Source organism: Agelaius phoeniceus, chromosome 3, assembly GCF_051311805.1.
Source record: "Agelaius phoeniceus isolate bAgePho1 chromosome 3, bAgePho1.hap1, whole genome shotgun sequence".
NCBI lineage: Eukaryota > Metazoa > Chordata > Aves > Passeriformes > Icteridae > Agelaius > Agelaius phoeniceus.
This window is the reverse complement of record NC_135267.1, coordinates 40,255,850-40,270,103: the sequence shown is the minus strand read 5'-3', so window position 1 is coordinate 40,270,103 and position 14,254 is coordinate 40,255,850. Positions and strand designations below refer to the sequence as shown.

The following is a 14,254-nucleotide window of genomic DNA, read 5'->3' as shown; positions in this document are numbered from 1 at the left end:
GGCACACAAATACAAATGCAAAACAATGAGCAACTTGTCACATAAATTCTTCAAAATCAGCTCTCCAAACAGGTTTTTACTTCAGAAAAGAAGAATTTTTAAGAACAGCTGTTCAGTCATAAGATCAATGAATCATATGATGAGAGAACATATAAAGTCTTATGCAAATACTTCACATTTTATTTTCCAATCCTTCTCCCCACTTAGTTTCATGTCCTAAATGCCTTTGGATGAGCAAATTCCCCTGCACCCACACAGAGCTCACAGTCAGAGAGAGCCTGTACTGGGGGTGTTTCTGTGGTCATTTTTAGGACTTGTATGTGACTTAAAACCATCTCAATTCTCCTTCCTTTTCTCCAACAGCTACATCTATCACTCATTTGACACATAGTTATCACAGAGAAGTTATCACAGAGAAGTTATCACAGCTCAGGTAGGCATTGGCAGTTCAGTAGGAGCTTCCTCTGAGCACCTAACTCAGATTGCTTCTGCCCTGGCACAGCTCTGATATAGCTTGTCTGTTACTACATCAGAAGGAGTAGTTCAGAGAAAAGTGGCAAGAATCAGATGGATTTATCATTAAATTCAATGTCTCCTGCAAATTCAAATTTTCCCTGTGGAGTTTTCTCACAGCACCTAAAAAATCACAAAAAGTAGTGCATCTGTTAGTACTTTTCATATTAACCACCCTTTTGGTGAGAGACTCCACTCAGTGTTTCCTAGATGTTGACACCTTTGCCTTCTGCTATCTTCAAATGTTATGCTACTCCTTTTCCTTGCTCCCTCCTTCCTTTTTGATTCATTTAAAATGAAGCTCCCTAGCACTGAAATCCTCACAGACCTGATCCTGCCTACATCTCTGACATGATTCATGATCACACCTTCTCCTTTCCCCGAGTCTCATCTCCTTTAGGCTAAGAGCTTGCTCAACACTTACACCTACATTTCCAGTCAACTCTGTGTGTTCAAAGCAACAGATTTCCCCATGCATTTAAATCCAGTCACTCACAGACATGTTTTAGTGGTTTAGCATGTACTCTGCAGCATTCAAATCCATTCCTTGATCAATTTTTTTCCAGTAGGAATCAGACAGATCAGCTCAGAGAATGATTCCTTACATTTGTATGGCCTTGGGTCCAGTTACTTCAGGAAGGGATTAACCCAGAAATCTCCATTTCACATTTAACTCTATGGTAATTTTTTATAATGACCATCAAGCCATCTTTTCATGTGTTCCTAAAGATTTCCTGATGTCAGTATTTGTCAATAATCCTGCTAATGCCACTGCCAACTGATGGCACAGATTTCTTTTCACTGAACAACAACACCTAACTCACTTTCACTGTAATTTGAATTTTTAAAGCATGGCAAAGTAGCATAGCACAATTGTCAGAGGGTGACTTTGCTTTTGTATCTTGTATGACTTTGCTACCTTTTTAGTTTGTTGGTTTCTTTCTCCCAGACTCAATGTTTATGCCAGAGTACCTCATTAGTCAAGTGCCCAGAGTGATACCTAACACTAACTGCCCATTCAGAACAAACCAAAAATGCTAATTTCTGCAAACCCCTTGAAGGTATTTTCAAAGGAAAACAGAAGTGCAAGACTAAAATGGCTGCAAGCTGCTGTGTAGGTCTTCGTAGACTTGAGAATCTCTTAAGTTAGAGTGACAAAATGCAGAGTTGGAAAAATAAGGGAATGTGTTAGTTGTCTCACACAGCTTCAGATGTTGAAGACCTTCTGAATATATCAATACTGTCAACAGTAAATGGATGGGTTTACTGGGCAATACAAGAACTACAATCTCTAGCTATCTCTGTTACATGCAACACCAGAACAACCTTGAACATTTCATGAACTTTCTTTTATCTGGAGATGAGCTGACATTGATATATTGTTATTGGTTTTCACTAATATACTCCTGTTGGCAACAGGGAGATGCTAGCAGCTGAAATGAGTCACATACTGCAAGACCTTGCAATTTATATGGAAAGAAAGTGCAATTTAAAAAATATCTGTCTCCTCCTCAGCTGACTGTGCAATGCAAGACACCCACTAAAACTCAAGTCATAGTCAGACAGTTATTTTTCATGTATTTGAAGCACATGAAGTTGCAGTGTTATTTTTTTATTTTAAATTGACTAGCTTTAATTCACCAACATTAAAAAAGCAATACAAAGTAATGCTAGGAGCATTTCACGCTGAAATAAAAATTGGTCTTGTATTTTATATATACCACGGATTTCTCAAGCAACAATTCAGATCTTTGTTACACTGTTTTCATTTATTTATAGTTGAACATTATGAAAAAATCTACAGTTGGTTACAAATATTTGAAGAACGTAATAATCTAAAATATACCTCACAAACAACAGAAGTAACTAGCCAACTATTCTTCAGCTCATTCTCATCTAAAGAAAGCAAACTGCTTTGTAACTGAAGGACTTGCAGGGATAGGTTTTGTTAAGCAAATTGACAACAATGGCATTAGATGATAGGTACATACAATAGAACTATTTATAGCACTGTGCAGGAATAAAAACCACAGAGAATGTTATCATAAACTGCTGTAACATTTTCAGTCTCTATTGAATCTTTTTACCCCAACATTCCACATCCCAGGAAAAAAAAATAAAAAAGAGGTATATAGGCTGTGTTTCTATTCTGCAGATTTACAAGAACATCTTGGGTCTTGCACTGTGATAAACAGTTAAGGTGCTGAAGAGAGTGATTCAACAGAAAAAGCAGACAGACACACAGACAGAACACAGCTGTACTCAACATCTGTTTACATTGTACTGTGACTTCTTACAGACTTCTCTTTGAAAGTACCAGATACCTTGCACATATCTAGAGCTATCTATATACAAGCCCAGCTGTTTAGGACATATTCTAGGGTATATCTACACCACAGCCCAAGAGCTGGAGAACAGTGTGTGCCTCAGCCAGCTCTCCTCTCTGGCTTTGCCACTGTGAACAGCCCCATGGGGGGAAGCAGAACGTGTCCTAATTAGCTCTGCAGGAGGCAAACCCAGTCCCTGCTACCAGGCATGGATTGGCTGAAAGTCACTCCATTCCACCCCTGTACTTGCACCCTATCTTTCTGCACAGGTTGTAGGCACAGTATGTATCTTGTATATTGCTAGAATTTTAATAAATTTACCCTTATAGCACTGTACATACAGCTGCACGTAGAACATATGCTAAGGCCAGATCCTTGTTTTATAAAGCTCACAGTTTAAAAAACAAACACAAAACCACAGCTAAAATGCAAGATGAAGGAGGCATCCAACACGGTTAAACACTGCACAGCCAGGATCACCAGGGAGAGGGAGGTTCTTAGGCAACAGGAGACTTTGGAGCAGAGTCAAAGACAGGAAGCAGAGCCAGAGAAGGAGGAAAAAAGGGATCAGTAAAAGCTAAGGATGAGATAAGACATGAGGCAGTTAGTACCTGTTGACACTTCAGGATTATATTCTCATATAACAGAGTAGGAAGCCTGACTGAGTAATGTCCACCTCTTAAACCATGTAGAAACACGTCTTACTTACTGATCTGTGTTCCATTAGCACCTCTTTGTGGCAGACACGTGAGAAATATGGAAAAACATCACAGCCCCTTCCAACAATCCTATTTTCCAAACAGGAATTTAAATGATTAAAAAATAGCCATTGAACTAAGCAGCTAAGAACTCACCCAGTGTGGGGACAATTCTTGCAAACAAAACCTATTTATGAAGAATGATCAAGGCTACTTGGTGGTCTTCTTACCATACCTGAGGAGGAAAAGGAGTCTTAGAAGCTACTCCTGTTAAGCACTTTGGCATTTCAGTAATAGTGGTGTATTGTTAGGATTTCACTGACAGACGGCAAGAATATTTATGCACATGGAAAAAACAGTTTGTGATTATCTGACTCTCTTTATTTAAGAATGCATGATATAGTTTTAACATGTAACATACTGATATCATACTGTTCTTCTAAATGTTCTCATTCTGTATAGATGGCAGGGACCAGATTCCAAACCACCTGGAGCTCTATGTTGAGTATTGTTCAACCTTACAATGTGGTTGATGTGACATATCCAAGTCAGATTAAAGAAAAAAAAAAAGACGCAAATGATCCTCCAACAACAACAAAATCCCGCCCCCCCCTTCCCAAAAAACCAGATCAAACTTTGTTAGACATTTGAAGATGCAGTCCTTTTGTAGAAGCCAGTCTGGTTTGCAAAAATCATCAGTATCATCAGATGTTTTATACATCAAACTAAAACCACTTTTCAGGCTTATCAGTCTTCCAAACTGAAAACCTTTTATGCCATTCAAAACATGAATTTTAAGAACATTCACAAATACTCATTTGTATGGTTTTAAAAATGTATATTTAAAAAGAAAAATGACTGTTTAAAGAATAGTATATATTCTGGTGTAATGAAAGAACATTGACTGTAATGAAATTGACTGGATAGGCACTGGATGTTAACAATAACTGCACAAATAATTTTTTGCAGCTTTATCCATTTATCCAGCTGATTTTATTTTCAGTGCTAAAAACCTTTTTAAATGTTCACTTTCACTAACTTTAGAAAATCGTAACTTTTCCTCTACATATACCAGCTTCTACTAAAAAACAAGAGCATTTTAATTCTAACTACTAACTGATATCTCATATTTCATTCTCTAAGAGTCTTCAGTTACTTTGTATTTCTAAATATAGCAGATAAGAGTACAGAGAAATATGCTGTATTGTAAGAGCTTTTATAAACAACAGTTTCTAATTTTAGACTACTCCATTCTGAATAAAGTCTAATTAAACCACATATATTCTCAAATGCAGTTCACAAAAAGGATAATATTCATGTCTCCTCACTGCATTTGACTCCATCTTACAGTGAATGACTTAATATCTACTTTTGAGTAAAAATGTTTTCTATAAAGTGGAACACTAAACTTTCATTTAAAAATAAAATTTCAGTAACGTATTACCTTTGTGAAATTATTTTCAGGTATTAAAATCAAGTCATAGGTACTCTACACACACCAGGATCAACAACTGATCTATTTTAAGATTTTTTTTTAACTGCTTTGGGGATTGATTGTTCAAGAACTCGTAATTAAGTCCAGAACCATCACATTCTAACACTAAGTATAATTAATTACTAAAAAAGCTTAGCGAGAACAGAGATACATTTTCCATTCTCCATGGTCTTTAAATCAAGACTGATTTTTTTTCCCTTCCCCCAAATTTGTTTGTAAAAGGAGAGCAAAGGCATGACTGAGTCAAATGCTATAGCTTCTGCTAGACATGCTTAAAATGGTCATTAATCTCCCTTGCATATTTAAACATTTATGAACCTAAGAGCTTTCTTCTCTACCATAAAACTTTCTGTTTAGCTAGAAGTTAAGACTAATAAGAGTAACTTTCATCAAAAGTTTTAGAGCCTTATATTTATTAGTCTAAAAACTCTATAAATTTCTGTCACAACCTGTTTTCTTTTTGAGTATATAGTTTGACTTGTACAAAGTCAGAGCAACCAAATTAATCCCAATGGTTGATATTATATTGGTTGATTCAACTCATTAGAAGTTAAAACAGAATATACTATTTTTTATTCCTAACTACTGTATGAAAATATCTTGAGAGGACCAAAAAGAAATTTTTCAACATCATTTGTAAGTTTTATTATTATGGATCTACATTTTTAGATCTTTTCATAAATGAGCTTTGAGGAAATCTAAGTTAGTGAACAAGAAATTGAGTAAAACGTTTTTTTTCTATTATTTAACAGTGCTGCATGATGCTTCTCTGAAATCATCAATTACTTAAGATTAAATCTGCTTTAAGCCAAAAGTGATAAAAGGTCATTTAAACTAAAAAGTTTAGTATCTCATATTTGTATTAGTGTAAAAGCTATAGGAATCAGCATTACATCTTTTTTCCTGCACATCAACTCAGACTTTTTAAATACAGATTATGTAGATAATCTTCCTCAAAAGGCTTTGTGATGGTAAAGTGATGTTAAAAGTCTTTATCTTCCTATTAAGAAATTATGTTATGATAATTATCTTAAAAGATCCACTTGGTAACCTCAAATTATAACTTCTCATTATTTCAAAGCTTGTAGGTTCTTGACAAACTCAAGAATGTAGCAAACTCCTGATTTTTCAAAACAGTGAAACTGAAAAAGTTATAATACATTCCACTGATTTTTACAATCTGGGATTATATATATGACTTTATAGGGTTTATTTCAGGGAGAAAATCATCAAAAATATCTGTAATGTTTATTCCTTTGTCCTTGATATCATAATTTCAGAACACATAATGCCTAGTTCAAAAAAAGATGCAGTTGTCCTTTCACTCTGAAGGAGCACAATTTATTTCAATTAGCTGTGGTTTTACAAGTTATTTTACTAAACATATTCTGTTCCTTACTTTCCTCAGGGGAATAATCACAAAGGAAAACAGCTTGATATTCTTATAAACAAATCAGTGAATTTGACTATCGAGTCGCTTTTATCTTTTTCTCCTTCAACTGTCTCCTTGAAACTACTTGCTTTTTTCAACTTTCATCTATGAGACCATCTCTAATGATCTGCCTTAACTTACTACAAGTGTATTATTGTCCTTTCAGTCACATTCACATCCAAATGTGGAAAAACTCTTGAAAGCAGAGAGCCTGTGGATAACATCGACATAGTTAAAAAAAAAAAAAATACATATATATTTTAGCACTTTACAACTTAAAAAGCAATAAAAATTTGTAGCACCACTCTGAAATTTTGCATTACATGAACAAATATCCTTTTTATCATCTGTTTAATTTTCTTTGAAAAGTTTTATAGCTATCACTCTCAGACCAATAGCATAAAAGTCAAAATTTAAGATTCTCTCCTTATGAATAAGACAAGTAGTTGGAGCTGAGGTAAGAAAGCGCCGCCCTGTGATGGGAGCCCATCTGGATCCTGACATCTTCCAGCACAGCAAATGCTCACAGCCTTCCCTGTTGGTGCTGTATTCCTGTACCACACAGAGGCTTCAGCAATGCCATGGAGAGAAGCTATGGGGTAAACCATGGTCTTTCCCAAGAAAGAAATAAACAGAAAAGAAAATAACTGGTCAGGTGGAAAGCGATCCAAAACCGCAATGAACATGCACAAAAAGAAGGAACAAAATTACACTCCGAAGGAAGAAAAAACCCAAGCATGTAGAGAATGACAAAAGGTGTGCAAATGCAGGTAATAGTAACCCAAAAGAAAATGGGGACAGATGAAATGGTCTAAGCTCATTATAGAGTAGTCTGAATCGAAATTAGGCATGAGAAATAATGCAGGAAGATCACACTGTGCTTTTCTCTGTTAATGTAAGACAAAATTAAAGAAAGCAAAGCATCCATGGGCAATCAAACCCACCTGGAAACAAGCTTCTTTACAGACAACTCAAAATCAAAGGGTATTTAGCCCAAATGCACACTGCTAAAACAATACCTATTAAAAACAAAAGGATGAAGACCGGTGCTGACAATGTTTAACATCACAGACGAGGAGCACAGCTGCTCAGGGTAAGTGCTGCATGTTTCAATTCCTAGGACTTTAAAACCAGATCTGTCTACCATACTTTAAATTTTCTAACTCTATCTTCAATTAGTGTACATTGCTATTGCTGTTTGATTCACAATTAGAGAATGAGCCAGCACTTTTTGGCCAAGTGACATAAAATTCTGGAAATCTATGGGAATCTGCAAAGGTCAACAGAACTGAATACCTAAAATGGGAGAATGAGGCACAGATACAATACAAAAAAGCTTAGGAATCCATTGCGCAGACAGACATAACATTACAATTCCAAAACTGAAAAACAGAACCAGGACAGCAGCTTGAAATGTAAACAATTACGGAATCACCCAAAACAAAGTTCACCACACTCATGTGTTTCTTAAGGGAACCTGTATCCTTAGATTTAGATCCTGCAGCTATATTGAGTGTATAGACAGAAAGAAAAGTCAAGAGGCCTGTAGCAGCACAATGGTGCTGCAGCTCTCCAGGAGGACCCTGCTGGAAGGAACACTGGGATCCCCCCAGACCCCAGACACGCTGCAGTCAGCAGGATGTCGCAGCCTGGGACACGTGGCGCCTTCTCCAAACAGCACCAGAGCCAGTGGCATTGCACCGCTTCCATCCTGCACAGCCAGCCTCATTGCCCTGCTCTGCTCTGCCCTAGCCTGCCCTCTCCATCACATCCCAGTTACACTTGGCCTCATCATTTCGGCCAGAGCAGAGTTTCCCTTTGGCTGGTGCTGTGGGGTGGCATCAGCTCTGAGTGTTCTGGTACACTACAGCAGGGGAAGGCACACAGGGAACCGCACAACGGAGCGGCAGCGGCAGAGACATCTCTGGCATTTGCTCTGTGTTGTGAGTTACATAACGCTGTGATACTCTGGAGTAGATGCCGCTTGATGACACAACCGATCTGCTGGCAATAGCTGCATGTTCCAGAACAAGGAGCACGTTGAAAAATCAGTGTTGTGCAGGTATACCTTTGTATCAGTCAAGAAGACAGGGCAACCTAGAAAACCAGTTAAATATTGCAGCTCTATGTCATAAAAGTTTGTGGATAAATAACAAAATTAAGGATTCAGTCCTTAATTAAAAGGTAGGGATAACACATAACCAAGATGAAGAACATGTTTCCTTACTTTTCCTTGACAGCAACATCAGCCCAGACTACTTCATGCTTTGTTTGAATGGAGAAAAACATAATTAAAGTTTTAATTAGAATTGATCGCAGTCCACAAACCTGAAATGGATTGTGCTGTATGAAGACTGTACTAGAAGATCTTTCAAGCAAACTGATGTTCTTAAATGAACTATGTTCTTTAAAAAGGAAAGGCATTCTGTCAAGTAATAGGGTAGTAGTGAAAACTAATGACTCTGAAAATGTGTGATAGAAACAACTACAAGGAAGTACGCATTCTGAAAGGGACAGTGATTGTGTATTCTACAGAGACTGAGCTTCCACATACACTTATTTTTCTGTGTGATTAATCTGTTGCATATCGTATTCTGGTTATGAAATATGTCCATCTTTTTATTCTTCATAAAGAGATAGTGATACCTCGGAGATCTGAACTTTCCAATATGTGAAGGAAGAGAATGTCTATCCAAAGGCACACTAATAACAAAACATTGCTAAAAATATATTGCCAGCAGAATTGTTGGGAGAAGTATCTGTATTGCTTAAACCCATCTGCTACAATAACATCTCCTGTACAAGAACATGGAATTTATTCATGTATTTGGCCTTTTGATAATTGGCTATGGGTTTAATGCCCAAGCAATCACGCTTCAATTTTAATGTAAAGGGCAGGTGTTTTCATCACCCTGTTATCTGCACGTTTGCTTGTCAGCCGGAAAGCCTGGCGGTGCAGGCAAACCCCCTCCCCGCCTTGCTGCACTGCTCCGGGTCGTGCGGGATTCGGGAGCGCGGTACCTGCGCGGCAGCGGGAGCTCCGCCCGCTCCGCCTCCAGCTGCCGTCCGCCCGAGGAAGGCGCAGAGCCCTGTCCCACCACCGAAAAGCCCCTGAACAGGCTCCTCCAGGGCCGGGGAAGCGGAGGGTCTGCAGTTGCGTAACATCACCCCCCCTCCCGTTCGCCTGTCCCTCCCAATCCCCGACGGTTCCTCCGTACGCCGGAGGGCCGGAGCAGCCAGCCCGGGATGGGGCAAGCCGGGGAGGTGCCGGGGGAACACCCAGCAGAAGAAAGGGGAAAAGCTCTTGGCATTGGGGACGGGATGCGAAGCTGGGGTGAGGGGAACCTTGCAAGTGGCTTCATGCAGGAAGGGGACCGCCTGGCTAGGGTGGGAGGAGGGAGGCGTTCCCCGGTGGGGGCAGTGGGGAGAGCGGGGGACTCCGGGGGGTGGGGACACCTCCGGGCGGGCGGGCGGGAAAAGCCTCGCACCGGGGGAGCGGGCGGCACGGGCAGCGCTGCAGAGGGCAGCGAGCGGCGGGGACCGAGCTGTGCGGGAGGGCGGCAGTGCTGGGGTCCCTTCTGGCAGCGCCCCGCACGGCGCCGAGCCCCCTGTCCCGGCGCGGCACCACGGGCGCCGGGGAAGCGTCCCCCGCGCAGCGCTGGGCACCGCGCTCCCCCCGCACCCCGGACCCGCTTCTTCCCGCCGGGGGATGGAGGAGGAGGGCGAAGAAGCCCTCGGGGCACCGGCAGGCGTTCCTCCCCTCGCCCCACACAAGCAGCGCGTCTCTCCGGGTGCGAGCAGCTTATTTCCAAGCGATGCTGGCGCGCAAAGTTGCGCCGGTCGGGCAGCCCCCGCCCGCGCTCCTTCCCTCCCTCCCTCCGCAGCCGCGCACATCCCGGCCCCCGCAGAGCCCCCGCGCTCCGCTCCGCTCGGGTCAGCGCGGAAATCGCCTCCCTCGCTTTCCGCCCCGGCTGCTCACGATCTGCCTCAACCTGCTCCACCTTTTGTTTTGATCTTTGGAAATGAAATTCTCTCTCCTGCCGTCTCCTTTCCCTCCTCCTTCTCACGCCTTCGTGTGGGAGATGCCCAGGATCGCACACCAGCTTTTGTTATCTCCTCCCACCTCCATCTTCACTCCGATTGATGCCCTAGTAAATAGCAGGAGCGCGGCACCTCCGCCCCGCACCTACCCCGCTACCACCTGCAAACACTTCGCCTGTTAAATAAATTAAACGATAAAATAAAAACATCCCTTACAGGCACTGTGAACAGCGATACAGCGATCGCATGGATCGGGAGCACTTTTGCCTCCCTCGTGGTGTGATGACCTTGTGAGAGCTGCTCTGGCGCTTGGTTTCGCACGGTCTTTTTTTTCTCTTTTTTTTTTTCCTTTCCCTACTGGAAAAAAAAAATCACGCCCTTTTCGCTATCCCTTTTCAAACGAACACGAGCGCCAGACTCCCTCTTCCACCAAAGCGTTTCAAAGCGCAAATTGTTACGCGACAGCTCAGCTGTTCCTTTGGATGCTGTCGGTGCCCATATCCGGATCGGTGGGGGATTCGGTCCCATCTCTCCACAGTTAACGGCAAATCGCCGCGGGTACGATTTCCCTCCATCTCGCCAGCGGAACAACTCCCGCACACCGACCGCGCACACCAACTTTCCCGGTGAGGATGTTCTCCGACCGCCGAGCAGCGCCGAGGCCGCGCAGCCCCCGCCTCAGCCCCGCCGCGCCTCCATCCCGCCGCCTTCCCGGGAGGAAAAGCCCCGAGCGGGGCAGCCCGGCAGCCGGTTCTCGCCCGCACCTCGCGGGTGCGGAGCCCGGATCCCCCCCCCTTTCCCCCTGCGGGCCCTCCCCGCACTTACTGCGGGCGGGGGTCTGTCCGCGGTGCGGAGGAGGGCGCAGGGCCCGGGGTCCCGCGCGCTGCTGGGGCCGTAGGGACACGCGGCGCCGCCTCGGTGCGCGCCCGCCGCCGCTCGCGCCGCAGCTCCTGTGCGCGCCCCCGCTCCGCCCCGCGCGCCGCCCGCCGCCGCCCCGCACTGCAGGACCGCCGCCCCGCGCGCCGCCCCGCGCTCCGAGCATGCGCGCGGGGCCGGGCGGCGCGGGCGGGAGCGGGGGAAGCCCCGGGGCGGGCGGGAGCGGGGCCCGGACCCGCGTGGGGCGCAGGCTGAGGGACACGGACCGGCGGGGTCGGCGCCGGCACCGCGGCCCGCTCGGCCCCGTGGCCTCGGAGTCACTCACGGCCGAGCGCAGGCTCCCTGTGCCCGGTGTCGTCCGTGCCTTGCCCGGCGGGCTGCGCCTCGCTCAGCGGCTCCTTCGCTCCACGCGTGGAACAGCGCTGCGCCCGGCGTGCGGGGACAGCGCCGGCGGCGTGGTTATGGCAGAACCGCAGAATCAATTAGGTCGGAAAAGACCTCTGAGATCATCGAGTCCAACCTGTGCCCAAACATCACCTTGTCAACCGGACCGTGGCACCGAGTGGCACGTCCGGTCTTTTAACACCTCCAGGGATGGTGTCTCCACCGCCTCCCTCAGCAGTCCATTCTGTTATCTAACCACCCTTTCTGTGAAGATTTTCTTCCTAATGTCCAACCTAAACATCCCCTAGCACAGCTCAACACTATGTCCTCACACAGGCAGTTGCCAGGGAGGAGAGGCCGATCCCCATCTGGTTCCCATCGTGTGCAAGGGTGAGGGCAGCGCTGCCCCGCGCCCCGAGCCGCCTGTCGCTGTCACACGTGTGTGTGTGTAGGCGTCATCTTCCATGGCAAGCCACGCTTACACCTCTTGTCCACAAGCTTCTTACACTATCATGGAAATTGATGTTATATAGCTTAGCTTCAGAACATCACTGAGCCCCTGAAATGTGAAATTTAGGTGGTCTTGCCCTTCGATATAAAGCCCAGCTGAGGTTCCCCTGCCCTCGCTTTTGTCGCTTTTGTCGCTGTCACTGTAGCAGTTGCTTTGGTGGTAGGAGTAAACCATCAGGGCTCCTTCACAAGACACTGCACAGCGTGTAACTAACTGTAGGTCCTCTCTAAGGCAGAGACATACATCAGTGTTTACTTTCATGCATGACGAGCTCTGTCACTGACTGTTTACATAAATTAAGCATATTTAGCATGTCCTAAGCACAACACTGCAGAAAGCAGATGGATACAGCAAGGAGGTGAAAGGGAGGCAAAATAATGACATATATAAAAAGTGAATTACACCTTGCTTGTTTTTAACTATCTGCTCATTATTTCAGATAGACAAAAGCACGAAGATTGTGTAGTAAGTGATAGATGGAAATAATGTTTCATTTACTGTTGAAATGCCTGAAGAATTAAATTATAACACAAGCTGATGTGTACAAATGTACAGGAAGTGATAGTATTTTCAGTATGCTAATGTAGACAGTTGAATTCATAGGTTATCTTTTTGTGATTGGTGAAAATCACCAATTTTGCTCCCAGACTTTTTGTGTGTGTGTGTGTGTGTGTGTGTAGGGCAGGGGGCAGGAATTTTATGATTTTATGCTTTTATTTTTAATTACCCAGTGCACCCCTCTCTTCAGTTCATGTTTTGATTTTCTGGATGTGTAAAAATACCACCTGAAAATGCTAAAAATTTAGTTCTATTCCAGGCTTAGCAGAAAGAAACAGGATTTGATACACTTCACGGGGTATCTCTGAAATTCATGTTTTATTTGTTCAGATTAATTCAAATTATTTTCTGTCATCTTCATATTGTGCTACCTCATTGCTTTCTTGGCCTGGCAGATCATTAATAATCATCTCTAGCATAATGAAAGTTAGAATGCCATAACATCTGCTTCTAAGTTTTAACCACATTGCTCCCTCATATTTTCTGTCTCTTGCTCAGTTCTTTATAAGCTTGTCTTTTACCACCACAGTGCAACATTCACTCTGTGTGACCTATTTTGATTTTGTCCATATTGCAGTTATTGCATGACTTCATCTCATCTTTGTAACTTTTCTAGTGGCAGCAGCTTAGCTATGGAAGTGCAGAGCTGTGGGGTGACTCTAGACTCAGGGATGTACTTGGTGTCTCAGCTGAGTTTTCTGTGCTCTTCCACAACTGCCAAGGTAGCAATATTTCAGGCAGCTGGCAAGAAAGCTGCCTTAGACTTGATTGTCCACTGTGTGACTGGGACATAGAGAAGATGCCCATTTCCTCATCATTCAGGGTCATCCTTTCCAAAAACCTGAACATTTGCCTACCCTCAAAAAGCAGAAATAATGGGTTGAATTAAAAAAAAAGTGGATAAAAGACATTTAAATAGGACTTTTAAAACATCATAGTATTTTTTTAAATCTAATTCAATGGCAGAATTCCCATCAGCTACAAAAAAGGTGTAGATTAAGCAGCATAAACTATGTAGTGTGTTTTCATTTACGACTTTCCCTGTCTACATTTATGTAATTCCATATAAAATCAGGTTACTTAGACTGCATTTTCAAATGCATTTGAAAACAAGATCACCCTAAAAAAGAGGTGCTCTACAGTATTACTCTAGAAAACTGGCTTATTTTTACATGTATTACATCACAGAAACCACGCAATTCAAAATCCCATTTGAAAAGTGTATATACATAGAAAACCTCTCCATTTGCATTACTAGTGCTTAGTCAAAAACTCCCATGAAAAAGCTTAATTTTGGAGTGGATCAACAATTTAATAAGTTACCCCTATTCTATTCATGGTGTTATCACTAGAAAGGTAATAATGACATAACCAGTGTGTGCTATCATGACACGTCTTACATGGTACTGTCCTACACTG

General features: G+C 43.1%; 1 protein-coding gene across 2 annotated transcripts in view; it reads right to left on the bottom strand.

Annotated features, from left to right (window-relative positions):
• VSNL1 (visinin like 1) overlaps positions 1–11,505 on the bottom strand; it is an 87,528-nt gene extending 76,023 nt beyond the window's left edge. Inside the window, exon 1 of one of the 2 annotated variants that reach the window (XM_054629874.2) lies at positions 11,332–11,505. The gene's annotated coding sequence lies outside the window, so the exon portion shown is untranslated. Of the gene's footprint in view, positions 1–10,466; positions 10,616–11,331 lie in introns of those variants that run through there. The other variant, XM_054629875.2, reaches the window with a different exon arrangement.
• Positions 11,506–14,254: the final 2,749 nt, after the last annotated feature.